General features: G+C 37.6%; 1 long non-coding RNA gene across 1 annotated transcript in view; it reads right to left on the bottom strand.

The window, feature by feature from the left end:
* The window catches only part of LOC134479724 (uncharacterized), a 27,617-nt gene continuing 4,979 nt past the window's right edge, over positions 1-22,638 (bottom strand). Inside the window, exon 3 of the long non-coding RNA XR_010053389.1 lies at positions 1-300. This is a non-coding gene — a long non-coding RNA (uncharacterized LOC134479724). The remainder of the gene's footprint in view (positions 301-22,638) is intronic.

The following is a 22,638-nucleotide window of genomic DNA, read 5'->3' on the forward strand; positions in this document are numbered from 1 at the left end:
CCTACCCACTCATTCCCACCTCAGCACCCTGCCATTCCCATACACAGGGGAAATGAGCCTTCACAGGATTAAGAGCTTCTCCTATTGATGCCAAACAATGCCATCCTCTGCTACATATATGGCTAGAGCCATGAATCTCTCCATTTGTACTCTTTGGTTGGTGGTTGAGTCCCTGGGAGCTCTGGGGATTCTGGTTGGTTGATATTGTTGTTCTTCCTATGGGTTTGCAAAGATCTTCAGCTTCTTTAGTCCTTCCCCTAATTCTTCCATTGGAGTCCCCATGCTCAGTCTGACGGTTACCTGCAAGAACCATAGTCTATATCAGTAAGGCTCTGGCAGAGTATCTCAGGAGACATCCATATCAGACTACAGTCAGCAAGCACTTCTTGGCATCAGCAATAGTGACTGGGTTTGGTGGCAGCATATGGGATGGATCCCCAGGTGGGGCAGTCTCTGGATGGTCTTTCTTTCAGTCTCTGCTCCATTCTTTGTCCCTGTATTTCCTTTAGACAGGAGTAATTCTGGGTTAAATTTTTAAGAAGTGTGGTTGGCCCCATTCCCCAACTGGGGGTCTTGCCTAACCTCTGGATATGGTCTCTACAGGTTCTCCCTCCCCTTTGTTGGGTATTTCAGCTAATCTCATCCCTGTTGTGACCTGGGAGCCTCTTGTTTTCATGGCCTCTGGGACTTGGTGGTAGCTACCCTCAGTTCCCTGTCCCCACTTGCTACATACCTCTGTTCAAACACCTGACCCTCTGTATTACCAACCCTGTTTCCTCTCATATCTGATCCTGCACCCCCTTTTTCCTCTCCTCCTTCTCTCTTTCTCCCAAGTCCCTCCCACCCTCTACTTTCCTGTGAGTATTTTGTTCCTCCTTCTAAGAAGGACTGAAGCATCCACATTTTGGTCTTCCTTCTTCTTGAACTTCATATGGTCTGTGAATTGTATCTTGGATATTCTGAGCTTTTGAGCTTATCAGTGAATGCATACCATGTTTGTTCTTTTGTGACTGGGTTATGTAACTCAAGATATTTTCTAATTCCATCTGTTTGCCTAACAATTTTATGAAGTCATTGTTTTTAATAGCTGAGTAGTACTCCATTGTTTAAATGTACCACATTTTCTGTATCCATTCCTTTTTGAAGCATATCTGGGTTCTTTCAAGCTTTTGGACACTATAAATAAGGCTTCTATGAACATAGTGGGGCATGTGTCCTTGTTATATGTTGGAGCATCTTTCGGATATATGCCCAGGAATGGTATAACTGGGTCCTCAGGTAGCACTATGTCCAATTTTCTGAGGAACTGCCAGACTGATTTCTGGAATGGTTTTACCAGCTTGCAATCCCACCAACAATTTTGGAGTGTTTATCTACACTTTTGCTGAAGAACATAGAGAAACCTTAAACAAACTAGAAAATTTCATCTGTGGTACTTGGTTTTCATCAGACAAAAAGGTGGTTTTCATAAGCACCTGGTGGCAGGCTAAATAAATTTCTATCTACTCCTGGACCGGCTTACTCCAGTACTGGCATGGCAGTTTAGATAGGTCTGTTGGTGCAGCAGTAGCATGATTATAAGGTAGCAAATTACCAGTTTATTACTGGATCTAAAGTCTGCTCAACAGACAAGGATTTCATGCCTGGTACTCTTGTTAAAAGTCCAAGGCTGGGAAGGTCATATTCCCTGGAGTACAATACACTGTTATTTTGATTGTCTTCTAATTACCTTCTGTATAGATCTAGGATGTTTTCAATCTTCATTAGAGAAGATGTTACTTTTTTAGCTGTCAGTTAATAAGTACATAACTCATGTGCAAAAGAATAAACCACTGAGTTCTTGGTACATATGGGACAGTCATAGCAGCCTCAGCCTCAAGCATCAGGAAATAACACCGAACTAAGAGAACAAAAGAAACATGGAGAGAAAGAAAGCTGAAGTCCTTGGTCCTGCCAAGGCTGGACCCCTAGTGAAAGGGATTCTTGGGGGGAGGGTGGTAATGGGGGGAGGATGGGGAGGGGAACACCCATATAGAAGAGGAGGCGGAGGGGTTAGAGGAAAGGGAATAACATTTGAAATGTAAACAAGAAATACCCAATTTAATAAAGATAAAAAAAAGAAAGAAAGAAAGCTGAGAGTTGTGAAGTTTGTAAGATGGGTACTTCACACATTAAGTCTTCAGCTTTGCTTGGCAGCACAGGACCTGCATAATTCCAAGTCAGCCAGAGATCATCCTTAAATTCTAAGCCTCACTTCTGACTGAGGAACTAATGACAATTGACAGTTTGTGAAGAGGGTGAGATATCTCTCTCTCTCTCTCTCTCTCTCTCTCTCTCTCTCTCTCTCCCTCTCTCTCTCTCTCTCTCTCTCTCTCTCTCTCTCTCTCTCACATACACACACACACACACACACACACACACACACACACACACACACACACATTTAATTTTTTTTTTTATTTTAGGATGTGATTCTCCTAGTCCTGTATGTAGGTGGTTCTAAATTCATGCACATCCTGACAGCACTAGTTGGACCTGTTGATTATTCAAAGAAGTATAATGATATGAAGGTTGGAGGAGGACACGATTGAGATCAAGTGTGGGGAGTTGGAGGGAGGAAAAGGGTCTGAATATAAATTTCCAGTTCATATTGTGAACATGAGTGAAATTCACTCTTCTGTTCTGGGTTCAGTCAGAGAAGATGCACCTAACCCTCATGAGACAGAGGCCCCAGGAAATTTAGAGATCTTGTGGAGTGGGTGGTGTGTGTGGGGTGGGTGGGGTGGCGACATCTTTATGGAGACAGGGCTCAAGGGAGAGTGCAGGAGGGTGGGGAGGAGGAATAAAATGTGGGACTCTTTGGGGTGGACTTGGAGGGAAATAAAATCTGGGGTGTAAAAATAAATAAAATTAAAAGTAAAGAATCATGAAAAATACATATATAATATTTATTACGCTTAAGTTTGCTAAAATTTCCCCTACAGTATCAACATTAGTATTGTTTTCAAATGACAAAAATGTATTTTAAATATCATAAAAATATAAACTAGGTAGGTTTTGATGAAAAATGGGTTTCTTGTTGGTATATGCATAAAAACAAACACAAATAGAACAAAAAAGATACTTAATCTGTGCTTAAATTCATACATGAATAGAATCAAATAATAACAGGTTTAAGAAAGTGTGATAGTATTTCATTTGCATATGCATGATCTTAGTTTTATGTGAAAACAAGATTTCAAACTGGAAAAATTTTTGATGAACATAAAGCTGAGGATTGAGTTCGTCTATTCTGATAGCCTCAAGTAACATTCGGGATCAATATTCTACCGGTGAAAATGATATATAGGTACCAAAAGAATATCTCAAAACTTAATAAGTTGGGAAAGAATGAGGTATTGTAAGGGCTGGTGAATTGCAGAAGGATGAAATCCCCACTCAAATACTACGCAAAAGCAAAGAATGCTTATTCAGCAGAATTTCCTTCACGCATTGGTCTCCCCATTTGGAAAAGGAGACACCCAGTGGGAATTCCATGGAGGGGATGTGCCTTTTACCTTGATTGGTTAGCTCCATCTCTCCGGGTCTGTTTGATTTATAATTGCATGAAGCTCTGGGGGTTCTTTTCAGAGTGGTTGCTTACTCATTCTGGCTACCTCTAATTTTGTGTCAAGTTAGTTGCAAAGGTGGCCTAACGTCAACTGCTTATGAGTGTGGTTGGCTGACCACAGGTTATACTGGCTCTGAGCTCTCATTTCTGGAGCACATCATCTTAGGCCTACTGTTATGAACTGTCAGTTTGCAGCCTATCCTGGAGTCAGCTGGACTCTGCCTGACTCAGTCCTCTCATTATTACTCTGCTTGTGCCTTTCTCGTGAGTATAAGCTCAGCAACTCTGTAAGTACTCATGCTTAACACAAAAGGGGAGTTTCCATATAGTGAAACATATTAATTTCAAAACAGATGTCTGTAGACATAAATTTTGTAGCAAGAGGGAAAGTCCTTGAGAACATGGTAATTTGAAATGAAATTGCAAATACAGTCCAATTAGAGTGTGTGATAACTTTTACTTGTTAATGCAAGAGAGTAAGAGTATTATTTTCAGCAAAATAAATGGTATCACAATAATTTTGCATTATCATGGTGAAATTGATGCAACAATTGCAAATCCATGTTAATATATATATGAAAAAGCTAATTTTCACTGGTTTACAACCATAAAATCCAAGATATAAAACATTTCCTGCATGAGAAAATGTATTACTATGAAATCATTAATGTTTTTTTGCTGAGCAAAATATACTGAACTATTGTCTCTTCAGCAGCTTCTGCATTCGTTTACATAGAAACCAAAAGAATAACGGAGAGGCAAGCAGAGTTTCCTTCTTCTCCATAGACCTTAACAACATCTGTGGAACAACACTAGCATCATATTTCCCTTTTCCAGGCCATGAGCTTTGGAATCTAGTACTTGAAATGTGTATTTCAGTCTTCCGAATATTGTAGAGTTAATTATTTTCATTTGTTCCTTTAAATAAATATAATACTTGTTGTTACTTTATTTGACTTTTTCTGCTGCACTTATGAATAATCACATGGTTTGTTGGTGTTGGTGTTGTTGAAGTAAAATAACATTAAGTTCCACTTTGGCAGAAGAAGCAATGAGCTTAAGCAATTGTGTCCACGAAGTAAACCATATACATTTGGCACATGACAGTTCTCTAAGAGATTTGACTCCAGACACAATTTCACATAGTAGAGAAAGCATGAAGAAATTGTTAGACTGCAAAACAGATTAACTCATTATAAATATTCAAAGTCACTTCTTATTTTCAAGGCTTAACCATGTCAGTAACTGTCATCTGGTAATGTGGAAAAGGACCTGGAGATAAAATTACTTCCTGTAAAATGGGTCGTTCAGCTGACAGAAGTTCTATTTAACAACAACCTAAACAACAATAGATATAAATCAGTAATTCAATCTTATTAAAGTCTAAGTGCCTTTTCCGTAATGAAATTCACATTGCAATGCTTACTGCATAACTCAAAAGTATTAAAATAATTAAAATGCTGTAGGATGTCATAACTTTTATAGGCATTTGTATCATTAATTCTGACATTTATATAATACAAACCACAATTTTCTTTCAAGTGTCTATTTGATTATCTTGGTTATGACTTTTTCTCAATGTAAACAATAGTATAATGGAGAAAATTATTATTTAATAGCAATTTAAGAAAGTGGAAAAGCAATTCATATTTCCAGAAAATGAACAATGTAACAATATTTGTGTTAAACACCAATCAAAAGTAGGGTTCTGTTAAAATTAAAAGGTCTGGAAAGAATAGAGTGGTTTTGAGATAATTTCTATAAATAAATTAGAAAACAAGGCAAAGACTTATGATCATTATGGAATGACAATAGGCTTTTATTAAAGGAGGGAAGAGATACATCTTGACATAGAACACCTACAGTTACATTACATAATGGTTCCTTCGTGCTTCGCCTTGTTCTGAACCTTAATAGTCATTTCTGCTTTACATAAGTCAAATATCTAATGAGAATTTGCAGAAATCTATGATCATGAGTAAAAAAAAAAAGGGAAGTCTCTGATAAAAATGTAAACACACGAGCTTCATGGCCAAGTCCCATAAGTCACAGAGGTACTGTGGCAGTGACCACAGAAGAATAGACTATGTAACATGCCTGTAGGGAAAAGCAGAATCAGAGTGGGACCTTCTCTTTATTCTATAGCAGTTTAAAGAGCTAAGAAGTTTTTGGTTAATATTTATTTATGAATTTAAATTTAAATTTAAAGTGAGCATAAATTCCCCAAACCTAGCAATCATTAGAATTAAATATAGGAAATAAATTGAATTTAAATTATTTTCTATCATACATGTATTTCTGAACATCAGTAAACTACATCAGTAAATATGATTTCAATTTGCATTTTTACTATGCAAGGATTTACTGAGTGTTCTGTCCAACTATCAAAATATCTATATACTAGTATATTACTTAAGCATCAAAAGTTCTACATCTAAAAATCTACCATAGAAGGGTTTGAGAAGTAGTCAATAAATGTAAACATAGGAAAATGTTAATGTGGAAATTTAATTTAAATTTTCTAATAAAATTGATTAACTAAGCAATAATGTTTTCCTGACATCATCAGATTGAAATTGATAGACTTAATATGGTTTGGTTGTACACAAGTTTAATCCTAGCACTAGGGAGGTAGAGGCAGGGGAAACTCTCTGAGTTCCATGCTAGTCTGATCTACACAACAACTTCAAGACATTCATGGCTATTACCATGAGCAATCCTATTCAAACAAATAAAAAGATGAACTTCAAAATAATAGAATTTATTGACTAATGACAATCCTTAAGAAAGTCATATTTGTTTTTTAAAAGACAATATTTGAGAAATACATGCATGTATATATTGTCTTTTTATTCAATATACTCCACACCCACTCATGTTCAATTCATTACAACTTTCTCCTTATAGCCTTACTTGTTAGAAATGCACTGTGTCTATCTATTGCTTCTGGTATGTTCATGGGTAGAAAACATACTCGACCACAGGTATTTCTCAGAGGCTTCTTGCCTGTAGAAAATCCAATCTCACTCTGCCTGACACTGATCAATTGCCACGAGTTCCTCAGTGAACAGTAGAATTTCATGATCCTTCCTCTACACATGTTGAGACTTTGGATTTGTTTTTTGCAGGTCTTCTGTGTTCAGTAACAGACACTGTAAGTTCATGTGTACATCATTCCTGTCAAGTCTTTTAATTCCTCTTACATGAGGATCCATGACTTTTTTGGTGAGAGGGGTGACAGCATGATATTTATTATATTTTCCTTTATATATGGAATCTCTCTCTCTCTTTCTCTTTGTGTGTGTGTGTCGTGTGTGTGTGTGTGTGTGTGTGTTGTATGTGTGTGTGATAAAACTAAACAGAATAATAAAAAGCTAGAAAGGCATTTCAAGAGAGACAAAAAGGAAATATGAATTATTGAAGAAGGAACCTATCCTGTCTAGTTTTAAACAACTTACCTGAAGCTAAAGTCATCTAGAAGGAGGAAATCTCAATTGAGAAAATATTTCCCTAAAATCTAGCTGTAAGGAATTTTCTGAATTAGTGAAAGATGGGGTAGTGTCCAGCCCTTTATGGATGGGGTCACCATTGAACTGGCTGTCATGAATTCCATAAGAAAGAATGCTGAGGAAGCCACAAGGAGCAAGTCAGTAAGCAGCATTCCATGGCCTCTACATCAGTATTTGCATCTAGGTCCTTTTTCTGAATTCCTCCTAGAATGTAAAGCAACATGGAAATGTAAGCCAAATGAACCCTTTCCTATACAAGTTGCTTTGGTCATTGTATTTAATAAACCAATAACATCGGGTTTTTTTGGACATAGAGGAAAGGGCAGGTAAGGAACATATCAGAACAAAGTATATTAACACATATGTAATAAAATATAATTAAATCCATTAGTTTTCATGCTAACTCATTTTTTATTTTAATTATTTTTTTATTTACATTCTAGCTGTTCCTCATCCCATTCCTCCTCCCCATTGCCTCAAACACTCAAATCCACCTCTGCATACCAGTCTGACTCCTTTCCTGGGAACTCAAGATTCTTAAGGATTAAAGACATCTCCCACTGAGCCCAGACCAAGCAGACCTCTGCTATATATGTGCCAGAGGGCATGGATATGGCCTTGTATGCTACTGGTTGGTGGCTCAATTTCTGGAAGCTCCCTGGATAACTGCTAGTCTTCCTATGGTATTGCTTTTCCCTTCAGCTTCTTTACTCCTTCCCTTAATTAAACCATAGGGTTCCCAACTTCAATCCAATGGTTGGGTATAATTATCTGGTTTTGTCAGCTGATGGTAGGGCCTCACAGAGGACAGCCATGCCAGGCTCCCATCTATAAGCACATAATAACATCAGTAATAATATAAGGCCTTGGTGCCAACACATGAGAGATTCCCAAGTTGGGTCAGCCATTGAACCACCTTTTCTTCAATCTCTACTCCATTTTTTCCTTCAGTTCTTTTAGACAGGAACAATTCTGGGTCAGAAAATTTGACTGTTGTGTTAGGAGCCCTGTTCTTCCATTTGAGGCCCTGTTAGTCTACTGGAATTAGACTCTTCGAGTCCCTTCTCCCCAATGTTGGGCATTTTAGCTAAAGTCACCTCCATTGAGTCCTGAAAGTCTCTCACCTCCTGGGTCTCTGGTACTTTCTAGAGGGTCACACACCAGAGACTGTGGGTTTTTCTGAAAATTGGAAATTATTCTACCTGAAGTCCAAGCTAAACTACTCTTGGGCATATACCCAAAAGATATTCCACCACACCACAAGGGCATGTTCCACCATGTTCATTGCAGCCTTAAAAATAGCCAGAATCTGGAAACAAACCAAATGTGCTTCAGTGGAAAAATGGATGCAGAAAATGAGGTATATTTTTGTATTGGAATATTATTCAGCTATTAAAAGTGAAGACATCATGAATTTTGCAGGCAAATGGATGGAACTAGAAAATTTCCTGAGTGAGGTAACTCAGACCCCAAAAGATATATATGGTATGTACTCACAGATAAGTGGATATTAGCCAAAAATATATAGTACCTAGGAAATAACCCACAGACCATAAGAAATGTAATAAGCAGAAAGTCCCAAGTGAAGTGTGAATTTTTCAATCCCACTTAGAAGGGAAAAGAAAATAATCACAAGAAGCAGGGGGAGGGAGAGACATGGTGGGAGAGATGAGGTCCAGGGGAAGTAGGGAACAGGATAAGGTATGGAGAAGAGAACCCCAGAGGGCAATGTTAACTAATTTAAAAATTATTGAGACTTTTTTTAAGCCACTCTACCAACCCAACTGTGAGGTAAGTTGCTCATCTGTCTCATCTCAACAGGTACATTACAGATTCTTCCTACCGACTTTGCACTCCCATAATTGAACAAGAGGTTTCTCCACCACTTCAAAGCTTCTCCCACTTTCCCAGGTAAGAGAGCCGAGCCTAAAACCACATGCATCAACTCTGGAGAGCACAAGTAAGTTAGCTGTTTACCACTAGTCATCTCAAAAGCAGATACTTATGTTTGTGTACTGCTTCAGAGCAACATGAAACATCCAAGGTGTCATATATAAATATGTGTTTTAGTTTATGTTTACTTTATGTTTAATGAACTTTCAAGATTTTTATTGTTAAGAAACTGAATAGAATTAGGCACTGAAGAAACTCCTGAATATTTATCAAAGTAATACTTACAGATAGATATAGCTTAGCTAGACGAACTACATTTCCTTCATGGAAGAGGTTTGTCTATACTTAAGATATGTATAACACTCTTCCATTGAAACATGTATAGCCACTATGGTGTTTTGAACATGCTTGGCCTATAGGGAGCAGTAGTCTCTTAGGAGATGTGGTCTTATTGGAAGACCTGTGTTACTATGTGAGTGGGCTTTGAAGCTCTGCCCAGTTCGGAAGAGTCTTTCTAGATGCCTTCAGATCAAGATGTAGAAATCTCAGCTCCTCCCGTGCTATGCCTACCTGGGGGCTGCCATGCTCCTACCTACATAATGGACCTCTGATCCTGTAAGCCAGACCTAAATAGATTTTTCCTTTATAAAGCTTGCCTTGGTTATGTTGTCTGTCCACGACAGTAAAACCCTAATTAAGGTACCACTGTGGAAATCAATATGGTCTTTCCTCAGAAAACTGGGAATCAATTTAACTCAAAATCCACTCGAGCATATTCCAGAAAATACTCCATTCTGCCATGAAGACTTTTGTTAAAATGTTTATTGCGGGTTTATTCATAAAAGCCAGAAACTGGAAACAACCTAAACATCATCAACTGAAGAATGGAAAGAGAAACTGTGGTATGTTTACATAATTTAATATTAGTTGACTGTTAAAAATTACATCATAAAATTTTCCAGGCAAATGTATGCAACTCAGAAAAATCATCCTGAATTAGATAACCCTGACCCAGAGAGATATATATCATATATGTATATATTAGCTGTTAAGTGGTAGCAAATTTCACATGCTTGAATGTCATAATATTGGCAGTGTATGAGTTTTTTAATAGTAAGTTGAGGTGAAATCAAAATATCATTTTTATTTATGTATCTTTAGCTTCTATAAATGTAGTCATCTTGTCATATAACAAATTGAATTGACCTGCAGTCTTGTCTTGAATGAGAATTAAATCAGTTCATGTCTATTTCGTTGTGCAAGATAATTAAACTTCCTATTTGTATACTGCCTAACACATTGATCAGTCCCTTTTCTGTGTTTCAGGATTTAGTTGACCATCCATGATATTCTATCTAAACTATGCCAATTTTTTCTTTTTCTCCATACTTCATATTCAAGGATTAAAATGTAATAGCTGCTTTGTAGTTAATCATAGCACTACTGCAAAACATCTTTCCAAATCATGTATAAATGTAATTGTCCCAAATTAATAACTTTTAATCACTAAAATGAAACACTATTTCTTTTAATTTTTGAGAAAATTTGATCTAATTATGGGGAATAAATTATAATTTCTCATTCATAAATTGATTATGACCAGCAAGGTCGTAAAACAATAAATAATAGAAAATATACTTGCTAGAAAAGGCATATTTTATATCTCTTAATCTTTTCCATTTTTTTATTGTAATTAACTCTGCCTAAATAAATGTAAACACTTCCATTTTCATGTATTTTTAAATATTTTATTTATATTTTATTTATAAATATTTATATTTTATTTTATTTAATATTTTATTTATTTTCTGTTTAAAATAGAAAACTTTACATAAATTAATATTTCTTATTGGGAATTTTTCTTATCCATTTTGTTTTTTACTTTTTAAATTTGAGATTACAACTTAATAACAAAATTTTCTCCTTTTCTTTCCCTTCCAAACCCTTCCATATATGTCTCCTTTTTCTTTTTCATGATCTCTATTTCACATTTTATTGTATATATATATATATATATATATATATATATATGCACATATATGTGTATTCCTAACTATATCTTGTTTAGTTCATACAATATTTTCTGGACAGGTATTTTTTATTTGATATTTTTATGTATTTGCTTTAAATCCTGCTCACTCACTCCCTCTTGGTCATCCCTCCCACAATCCTTCCCCATCTCTCCTTTCCTCTTCTGAGCGCATGTGTACCATCCTGGGAATCTCCTGACCCAGGTACTTCAAGTCTTTGTGAGGTTATGTGCTTCCTCTCCTACTGAGGCCAGGCAAGGCAGCCCAGCTAGAAGAACATATCCCATGTGCAGGCAACAGCTTTTAAAATAACCCCAAATCTGGTTTTCAGGACCCATATGAAGACCAAGCTGCACTTCTGCTATACATGTGCAGGAAGTATAGGTCGAGCCTGTGTATGTTCTTTGGTAGTTCAAATTTTCAAAGTCCCAAGGGTCCAGGTGAACTGACTCTGTTGGTCTTTCTGTGGGTTGCCATACCCTTCCAGGCCCATAAGCCTTCTTCCTGGTCTTCCATAATAGTCCCCAAGCTCCATCCAATATTTGGCTGTGGGTGTCTGTATCAGTCTGAATCAGCTGCTGGGTGGAATCTCTCAGAGGACAACATGCTTCTGTCTACAAGCATGACAGTATCATTACTAGTGTCAGGGATTGCTGATTGCCCGTGGGATGAGTCTCAAGGTGTGCAGGTTATTGGTTGGTTATTCTCTTAGACTCCGCTCCAACCTTTGTGCCTACATTTCTTGCAGACTGGATCAATTTGGGGATGAACAATTTGTGGGTGGGTTAGTGCTGCATAAAATATTAATGTCCTTTTCCCTGGAGAAGTTAGTTTGTCCTGATGCTGCCAACATCTAAAGTTACCTGCACATCTTTGTGCTTTTCTCTGTCTTGTTTTTTATTTAAAGGAAATTGGTATTATCATAATTATTTGGGGGTCCTTTTCTCCCTTAAAATATATTAAATAAACTGTTAAGAGTTGTTCTAAAACATAATGTAAAATTAAATTGAATGCAGTTTCATTACATTATATTTTAATATAAATTAAAAGTATTTATTAAAACACATACTATCACACACCTAATTTCAGGAATTATATTTTTTAAATGTTTACTTTCATGGTGCTAAAATTTAAACTCATCTTTTTGAACATGGAATTTACTGCACCATTAAGCTACACCTATGGACTAATAATTGTTGAAATGGTTGCACTTACAAGAAATAAGAAATTTACCAGTAATGGTCATGTACATCATTAATATCAGCAATTAGGAATGAGAGATAGGCAGAATTCTGTGAGATCAAAGCCAGCCTGCAATACATAGTGAGTTCCAGTACAGTAAGAACTACATAGAAAGATGCTGTTTCAAAAAACAACAAAAAATATTGATACTCTACATAATTTGAGTAGATTGTGGATATGTAATGCTTTTATTATAAAGTGTCCAATCTAATATATCTACAAATCACAATGCATGCAAGTCTTATATGTGTTGTCAATCTGATGACATTCATTTCAGAATATATCTGGATTTTGAAATAATAATTTTATTATTTTTTAGATTAATGAATTAATTAAAATCTAAACAGTAAAATAAGTTAGACAAATTGTAAAGCATAGAATAGATTTATTTTAAATGCTTAAAATTGAGGACACAGATGAACCATGAATGTTCTCAGACCACTGAAGAACGCTTTCTTCTTTATTTTTTCTCCATCTTTATTAACTTGGGTATTTCTTATTTACATTTCAATTGTTATTCGCTTTCCCAGTTTCCAGGCCAACATCTTCCTAACCCCCCCACCCCTTCTATATGGGTGTTTCCCTCCCCATCCTCCTCCCATGACCGGCCTCCCCCCAACAACCACGTTCACTGGGGGTTCAATCTTGGCAGGACCAAGGGCTTTCCCTTCCACTGGTGCCCTTCCTAGGTTATTCATTGCTACCTATGTGGTTGGAGCCCAGGGTCAGTCCATGTATAGTCTTTGGGTAGTGGCTTAGTCCCTGGAAGCTCTGGTTGCTTGGCATTGTTGTTCATATGGAGTCTCAAGCCCCTTCAAGCTCTTTCAGTTCTTTCTCTGATTTCTCTGAACGAGGGTCCTGTTCTCAGTTCAGTGACTTGTTGCTGGCATTCGCCTATGTATTTGCCATATTCTGGCTGTGTCTCTCAGGAGAGATATACATCCGATTTCTGTCAGCCTGCACTTGTTTGCTTCATCCATCTTATCTAGTTTGGTGGCTGTATATGTATGGGCCACATGTGGGGCAGGCTCTGAATGGGTGTTCCTTCTGCCTCTGTTCTACATGTTGCCTCCCTATTCCCTCCCCTTTCTTGTTCCCCTTTTAAAGAAGGAGTGAAGCATTCGCATTTTGGTCATCCTTCTTGAGTTTCTTGTGTTCTGTGCATCTAGGGTAATTCGAGCATTTGGGCTAATAGCCACTTATCAATGAGTGCATACCATATGTGTTTTTCTGTGATTGGGTTATCTCACTCAAGATGATATTTTCCACTTCCATCCATTTGCCTATGAATTTCATAAAGTCATTGTTTTTGATAGCTGAGTAATATTCCATTGTGTAGATGTACCACATTTTCTGTATCCATTCCTCTGTTGAAGGGCATCTGGATTCTTTCCAGCTTCTGGCTATTATAAATAAGGCTGCTATGAACATAGTGGAGCGTGTGTCTTTGTTATATGTTGGGGCATCTTTTGGGTATATGCCTAAGAGAGGTATAGCTGGGTTCCCATGTATTTCAATGTCCAATTTTCTGAGGAATCTCCAGACTGATTTCCAAAGTGGTTGTACCAGTCTGCAATCCCACCAACAATGGAGGAGTGTTCCTCTTCTCTTTCTTCTTTAAATGCCATCTTACATTAAAATTATCTTGGGCCATTATTCTGTTTTGTAAATAATGAACACATATATTTTCCTAGTATGATAATTATTTCATGATCTTTAAATTATATTTCCCAGTAATAAGTATTTTATGACTGTATGACAATATAAATGCATCATAGATACTATATGAAATTTATGTTTTCACAGTGTTACATAATCTTGTTCAAATTACTATTAATTCACTTTGCAGTTTTGTTGTAAAGGTATAGAAATGTAATTGGTAAACTAGCCAGACATTACAACAAACTTTTTTATGGTTTACTTTTAGACAGAAATGATTTTTGTGTTTGCATCTGTTTGTGTTTCTTTGTGTGAGTGTCTGTGTGTGTGTGTGTGTGCGTGTGCATGTGTGTGTGTGTGTGTGTGTGTGTGTGTGTGTGTTAGTTTGCATGTATTTGGCACAGGGAGTGGCACTATTAGGTTATATGGACTTGTTGGAATAGCTATGTCCTTGGTGAATGAAATGTGTCACTATGGGTCATCTTTGTTCCTTTAAGATCAGTGACTCAAGGCCTGGCCATTCAGAGCCTGACACACATTTGGCATATATATATATATGTTCTGTACCAAAACTAGATAAAATTGATGAAGCTAGAAAATGCATGCTGCAAGGGACCAGATATAGATCTCTCTTGAGAGACACATCCAGAGCATGTCCCATATAGAGGTCAATGCTAGCAGCAAACCACCGAACTGAGAATAGGACCCCCTTGGGGGGGAATTAGAGGAAGTATTGAAAGAGTTGAAGGAGCTTACAACCACATAAAAACAACAATGCCAACCAACCAGGGCTTCCAGGGACTAAACCGCTACTGAAAGACTATACATGGACTGACCCAGGGCTCCAACTGCATATGTAGCAGAGAATAGCCTTGTGGGGCATCAGGGGAAGGGGAAGCCCTTGGTCCTGCCAAGGTTGGACCCCCAGTGCAGGGGAATATGGGGGGAGGCGTCAATAAGGGGGATGTATAGGGGGAATACCCATATGGGGGAGTTGGAAGGGGAGGGAATGGGGGCTTATGGTCAGGAAACTGGGAAGGGCACTAACCTTTGAAATGTAGGTAAAGAAATACATCTAATAAAAAAATAATAAAAAAATCCTTATCCTAGCTGCCTGGAAATCAGATATCTCCTAGCTGCCTTCAGACAAAGATGTAAAACTCTCAGCTCCTCCTGCACCATGCCTTCCTAGATGTTACCATGTTCCTGCCTTGATGATAATGGACTGAACTTCTGAACCTGCAAGCCAGTCCGAATTAAATGCTGTGCAGATAAGAGTTGCCTTGCTTATTGTGTCTACTCACAGCAGTAAAACCATAACTGAGAAAGAAGTTGGTATCAGGAGTAGGGTGTTTCTAAGATAGAAATTGGTCTCAGGAGTAGGGTGTTTTTGTGATAGGTCTGGCCATAACTTTGTTTGGAAAAATGTAGATTGGGAGACTTTGAACTTGGAAATCAAGGGAATGCTTTAAGTGAGTCTAAATCAGCTATCCTAATAAGAATGAAGAAGACTTTGTTCCTGGCAGTGATTTGAATGGTGCAGATCTGGCCCAAGATGTTTCAGTGGAGAAGAATTTTAGTATATCACCTAAACAGTTCAGAAAGTTTCTGTGGTATTTTGGTGACAAATATGGCTGCTTTTTGCCATTGTCCAAAGAGTCTGCCTGAGGCTGAGGTGAAGAGAATTGCACTAATTGCTTTCTTTTTATTTATTTATTTGTTTGTTTGTTTGTTTGTTTGTTTGTTTGTTTGTTTTTTCTCCATCTTTATTAAATTGGGGCACTAATTGCTTTCAGTAAGAAAGTCTGAAAACAACCTTATATAAATCCTGTTGTGTGGTTACTACAGTTCACTCTTATGAAGAGTAGTTTAATGAAAAACCCAAACTGAGAGGAAAAAATGCAAAATATATAGTTCAAGTACTAATGGGGCACAAGGAAGTAGAAAGGAACTGAATCCTACTTTCTAAGAGATAACACATTAAGAGAGTTGGATTTGTGGGCAAGATTCCACCCATCTCAATTTAAGTCCAGCTACATTTAGGTCTCCTTTAATTCCCAGGAGATAAACCCAAGCAGATCTCTAAGTTCAAGGCCAGACTAGATGTGAAAAAGTTCTAGGTAAAAACAAAACAAAACACTGAAGTCCAAGTATGGTAATACACCCCTTTAACCCCTTTAATCCCAGGAGACAGAGCCATTCAGATTTCTGAGTTCAAGGTCAATCTACAGAGCAAGTCACAGGACAAACAAGTTTAGGCAGTAAGGGTGCTGGAAAACAGAAAGCTTGTAATGGAATAAAGGGAACCCTGTTCCAGCCCCAGCAAGATGCCACACTTGAAGTTTTGGCCATGTGTCTCTGGTTTTAGAGTCAAGAAGAGAAGGGAATACTGGGACAAATGATGCTGGTTTGCTGGAGCTAAGAAATTAATGATGATTAAGAATAGACCAGCATCACTGAAGTGAAATCTTCTGGGAAGTATTTTCTGAGAGCACAAGGAAGCTGTGTTCCAGAGATAGCCAAGGTTGCACCTCCTGTTTCATGATGCAGTTGGAGTAAGTCATGTTTAGGAATCACCTAGGTGTTACTGGTTTTAAAGATATGAAGGGGTCATGGTTGTCCCATGAAAGTCCAGGGAAGGCCATTGGGGAAGATGTAGCTTCAAATGCAGTTGATGGTCCAGGACAGAAGGGATCAGGCAAAGTAGTTGAGGCTTGGCACCATGAAGAGAGCCTATAGGAGGCTATCGGTGAAGCTTAGTCACAGTGAAAGACTCCCGTGTATTGGAGATGCAAGAACCACCAATATCAGCAGCAACACTGTAGTGGAGTCAAACAGAGCCTAGATTGCTACAAAGGGCAGAACTGAAGAAGTGATTCAAGCCCTTTGGGGGAGCCCAGAGGAGTGTGTGGATACCAGACATCGGCACAAGAAGGTGTGAAGCTGACATTGACTTGAAGACACCAAGATGTTAATGATGTCAGAGCTTTGGAATACCCGCTGAGGAAAGCGACTGACAAGGTATGGAATCAACCCAGGAGAAAGAACTATGTTACAGTAAATAAAATAAAAAAGGATTGGAGATCTGAGGATAGCTTTGACATCAGTCATGGAGATACAGAGTTTGGAGTTTGCCCAGCTGCTTTCCTATCTTGCTATGGAGAGTACAGTTATGTGTTAGGAAGAATCTCAGAAGAGACCTTGAACTATGGACTTTTAACATTGTTAATAATGTTATAGACTATGGGGATTTTGAAGGTGTACTAAATGTACTTTTTTATTATGTTATGGCTAGATATGGCTCCATAGACTCAAGTGCTTGAACAAGCATATGGGGGGCCAAGGAATGGAATGTATTGGTTTGCATATGCTTGGCCCAGGGAGTGGCACTATTAGGAGCTGTGGCATTGTTGGAGTAGATGTGTCACTGTGGTTGTACTCTTTAAGCCCGTTGTTCCAGCTGCCGGGAAAGTCTTAGCAGCCTTCAGGTGAAGATGGGAACTCTCACTTCCTCCTGCATCATGCCTGCCTGGATGCTGCCATGCTCCTGCCTTTATAATTGACTGAACCCCTGAACACGTAAGCCACTCCCAATTAAATATTGTCCTTATAAGAGTTGCCCTGGTCATGGTGTCTGTTCACATCAGTAAACCCTCAACTAAGACAGTTTGCATGGGTGTTTGCATTTATGTATTTGTTTACTCATGTGTTTATGTGTAGGGGGGTTGTGAGTGTGTGGTGAGGAAGTTGGTATTTCTGGAGTCATTGTGCTTGTATGTGGTTGGATGTGCTAGCATTATTTTATGGCACCTAAAGCAATAACATGACATTTCTTTAGCTAATATCTCACATTTTTGTGTCAGGGTCTCTCTCACATTTGCAGTGAGGATGACTGGCCAGAGAGCCCAGTGACCTTCTGCCTCTCTTCATGCAGTGCTGAGGTTATATGGCCCTGCCAGGTTTATATCTTGGTAGTAAGGATCCGAACTCAGATTTTTATATTGACCAGCAAGCTATTTTATCTATAGTGGCATCTCCTAAGCCCTAATGAGGAGTAATTTTAGATATCAAATTTTGTATAATGACTTTAGATCTGACAAGAATGACTTGATAAGAATAACTTATCAAAATGTACATTTTTAACTATCCAAAAGGAATCATATAAATTGAAGAATGTCTGACATTTATCAATTAGTAAACTCACATTCTTTAACTTGACATTGTTCTACTACAGAAAGTATCGGTGTCACTGGAGAATATTATGACAGTTTAATTCACCTTTTATTTCAATAAAAGAAAAATCTCTCCCAAGTTTAGTCTTTATGTACCATTGTACCTTCTTTTGTGTCTTCATTCATATTGTGCTTTTATTACATTCCCTTATTATATACAAGATTTATCACTTTTGCTGCTCCCTGATTTTTCTGCAATGATTGCAAATTTATTTACCTTCAGACTCTGACTATCCTCAGATGCATACTCAGATGTCTACATTCTAATTAAAGCTATGCCTTGATGTATATACCCCTGCTTATATTTGCCACTATATCACTAAACAGAGACTAAGTTGGACTTTGAGTGTTCCTAGAGCATGGATGAAATATGCTGCTACTCCAAATGCTCTCTTTCATTGCAGCTTTGCTTGTGAGTGTAGTACGTACAAACTGTAGCCTATAATAGTTGTGAAAAACAATGCTCACTATAAAAATAAACATCAATCCAAGTGATTCTTTACAATATGCAGGCATGCGTTGTTTTCCCTATCAGGAATACATTTACAAGAATAATCCTGGAAGAAGTACTTAATTTTTTTTCAACTCAGTGATATTGATTGGCTTATGAGTAAGACAAACTACTAAGACCTGTGTACTTTATACAAGCCTTTTAATATTTTATATTATTGCTCTATTGTCTTAATTAGGATTTTACTGCTGTAAACAGATACCACTATGACCAAGGCAAGTCTTATAAAGGACAACATGTATGTGCGGCTGGTTTATAGGCTCAGAGGTTCAGTCCACTATCATCATGATGGGAGCATGGCAGCATCTAAACAAGCGTGGTTCAGGCAATGCTGAGAGTTCTACATCTTCATCTGAAAGTTGCTAGTGGAAGACTCCCTTCCAGGCAGTAAGGGCTAGGGTATTAAACAGCCATACTGACACACCTACTCCAACAAGGCCACACCTCCTAGCAGTGCCACTCCTTGGCCCAATATACAAACATTCACATTCCACTCACTGGCCCTCATAGTTTTGTTCAAACATGTGAGTCCATGGGGGTCATACCTAAACATAAAATATTTCAAAATATATTCAATCAAACTTCCATAATCTATAGCAGTCTCAACAATGTTAAAAGTCCAAAGTTCAAGGTTTCTTCTGAGATCCATCCAATGACTTAATTATAATCCCCTACTCCGAAAAGACAAAAATGCAGGGCAAACTTCAAACTCTGCATCTTCAAGTCTGATGTCAAAGTGGTCCTCAGATCTTTAACTCCTGTTTCATCTTTGTTGAATGCAACAAAGTCCTTTCTCCTGGGCTGATTCCATTCCCTGTTAGCAGCTTTCCTCAGCGAATAGCCCACAGCTCTGACATCTCAAATATCTTGGAGTCTTCAAGGCAACTTCAGTGTTGCAGCTTCTTATTTCAATGTCTAGGACCTACACATTAGCCTTGAAAGGGCTGGCATCACTTCTTCAGCTTTGCCCTCTTCAGCTTTTTGAGCTCAGGTTTATCCACTCCACTGTGTCTGTTGTTCTTGGGGTCTTCAATGGCACCTAGGATTCACTTCCATAGGCTCTCTTCATGGTGCCTATGGAAGTCAACTCCTTTGCATGAGCCCTTCAGTCCTGGTCCATCAACTGCAACTGAGGATGCAACTTCAACAATGGCCTTTCATGATCAATCACAATGCCAAGCCTCAGCTTCTCTTCATGACTGCTTTCATGCCTTCAAAACCATTACTACCTACGTGACTCTTACAAATTACCAAGTCCAGTTGCAGCAGGAGGTATTTTAAATAGAGTATCATGTTGATCAGAGGAAAGATTTCTTTGTGATCTCAGAAAACACTTCTCAGAAGTTTTCACCTTAGTGATGCTGGTCTCTTGTTAATCACCACTAATATCTTAGCTCTAATCAACCAGTTCTAGTAGTTCTAATCAACCATTGTTCTAGTAGTCTCCTTCTCTTCTTGACTACATAGTCAGAGACACATGACCAAAGCTGCTACAGTTCTCTGTTTGCTGAAGCTGGAATATACCCCCTTGTTCTATTAAATTATCAGGATCTTTCTCTTTTCCAACTCTTTCACTGCCTAAGGTTGGCTGTCTTGCTCTATAGATTGATCCTAAACTCAGAGACGCACATGACTGTCTCCTGGGATTAAAGGTGTGTGCTATCATACCTGAATTTAAGATTTTCTTCACCTAGAACTGGCTCTTTCCCAGGTTGGCCTTGAACTGAGAGATCTGCTTGGCTTTATCTCCAGGGATTAAAGGTATATACCATCATGCTTGGATGTAAACTTAGCTGGGTAGGTTCTTACACCAATGTCCCACTCCCTTAAGTTTTTTATCTCCTTGAACACAGGTTTCAGATTCATTTTACCTCCTGGCACTCCTTTAATTCTCAAATCATATATTTTATATTTTTCCTTTCTCAGCTTGCTATGCTTGTTTAAAATTCTCTTCATGAGACTTAACCAGAGAACAAAGTCTATAATTGACCTGACCGAGACTTCGTTTCTCAATGCAATTGATTTGAATATCTTCACCTTAGCTCAAGGAAAACTTTTCAGACAAGGACAAAACTGAGCCACATTTTTCACCAAAATACCATAATAAACAGTATCTAGGTCACATATTGAAATTCTTCACTAAAACCTCTTGGGTCAGGTCTGCACAATTAAGATCACTTTCAGTAATGACATCTTTCATATTCCTATTAGGATAGCCCATTAAGCCCATTTAAAGCATTCCAAACACAAAGTCCCCACATCCACAGAAGCATGGTCAGGCCTATTTAAGCAATACCCCTGTCCCTGGTACTAATTTCTGTCTTAGATATGGTTTTACTGCTGTGAACAGATACCATAACCAAAGCAAGTCTGATAAGGGACAACATATATTTGGAGCTGACTTACAGGTTCAGAGGTTCAGTCCATAATCATCAAGTTGGGAACATGGCAGCATCTAGGCATGCATGGTGCAGGCAGAGCTGAGTGTTCTTCATATATTCCAACAAGTTCAAACCTCCTAATAGTGAATGGTCTTGGCCCAGGAATATACAAACCATCACATCTATAGTGATTGTATTTCCTTTCTATTGAAATATCTTCAGGTCATAATTAAATAAAAATATAGTTAAATGTTTCTTCCAAAAGCTGCAGATTGCATAATATGATCCTTTGGTGTTAGTCAGAAGCAGGGGATGAGGAAAGGTCAGTTTGTTTTGTGATTCAGGATGCAAAAGTATATCTCTGACTTTCAGAGTTGCAAAATAAAATTGACTATACATGGAATGAGAGATAATATCATGAACATTCAAAAATGAAAATAAGCTCTTTATTTTATCTTAATGATAATTTCATTGCTATCGCATAAGGCAAGACAGAACTACATTCTGGAGACCAATGTCAACCAGTAATATAGTGAGCCAATATTCTCTGTAATCTGTAATGGAAAATTGTTTGAAAAAACTGATATGTTAGTAGATGTATATGAATGACACAATTTATGATTTTGGATATTTGAGTTAAAAAGAAATTAGGAATAGCAACGGAATTTATTTAGAAGAAATAAAATCCATCACATTAATAAAATCTGAAAGTATGGCCATTTGCAGTAAGATGAGATGGTACTTATGGATTTGGAGAGAAGAATATAACACTTTAAGGAGTAGATTGAAGAGCAAATACAATCATTTTAGAAAGTCTCCAATGATCAATGAGTCAACTCTGAAGATAATGCTCCATCAGAAAATTGTCTTTAATGTGGACTTTAGTGAATATAAACAGCTAGGATTACAAGGTAATGAGAGATGTGCAAATCTAATTCGTAGAATGAGTTTTAAGTAATTCTAACTCTGGGCAAGCACTATGCACTTCTATTCTACCTCTCATCACATAAACTCAAGTTTACAGAGACCATCCCTTCTATTATCTCACAAATAATTCTTCTTCCTTCAATACCAAAGACAGAACTGAAAAACAACTCATCAGTGTTTAATTCCCAAGTGTTTACTCACAGTTCATCTTAATTCTTACTTTCAATCCCAGTGCTTCAAAATTTGGCAGCCTGGTAAATATCACACTGGTAAATATCAGCATTTCCTAAGAGAGGTTTTACCTAAATCTCTCCTCTGATCAACATGATACCCTATTTATAGAACAAAAATAATATATTTGTTTGTCCTGAAATATGATCATTCATATATATATATATATATATATATATATATATATATATATATATATATATACATTTAAATTTATCTGAAGTGAAGGATAACATTTATGGCAGTGACATGATAGTATATTTAAGTGATCCCAAAAGTTCCACCAGAGAACTACTAAAGCTGATGAACAACTTCAGCAAAGTGGCTGGGTATAAAATTAATTCAAATAAATCAGTAGCCTTCCTCTACACAAAAGAGAAACAAGCCGAGAAAGAAATTAGGGAAACGACACC

The sequence above is a fragment of the Rattus norvegicus genome, chromosome 7 (genome assembly GCF_036323735.1).
Source record: "Rattus norvegicus strain BN/NHsdMcwi chromosome 7, GRCr8, whole genome shotgun sequence".
In the NCBI taxonomy this organism is placed as follows: domain Eukaryota; kingdom Metazoa; phylum Chordata; class Mammalia; order Rodentia; family Muridae; genus Rattus; species Rattus norvegicus.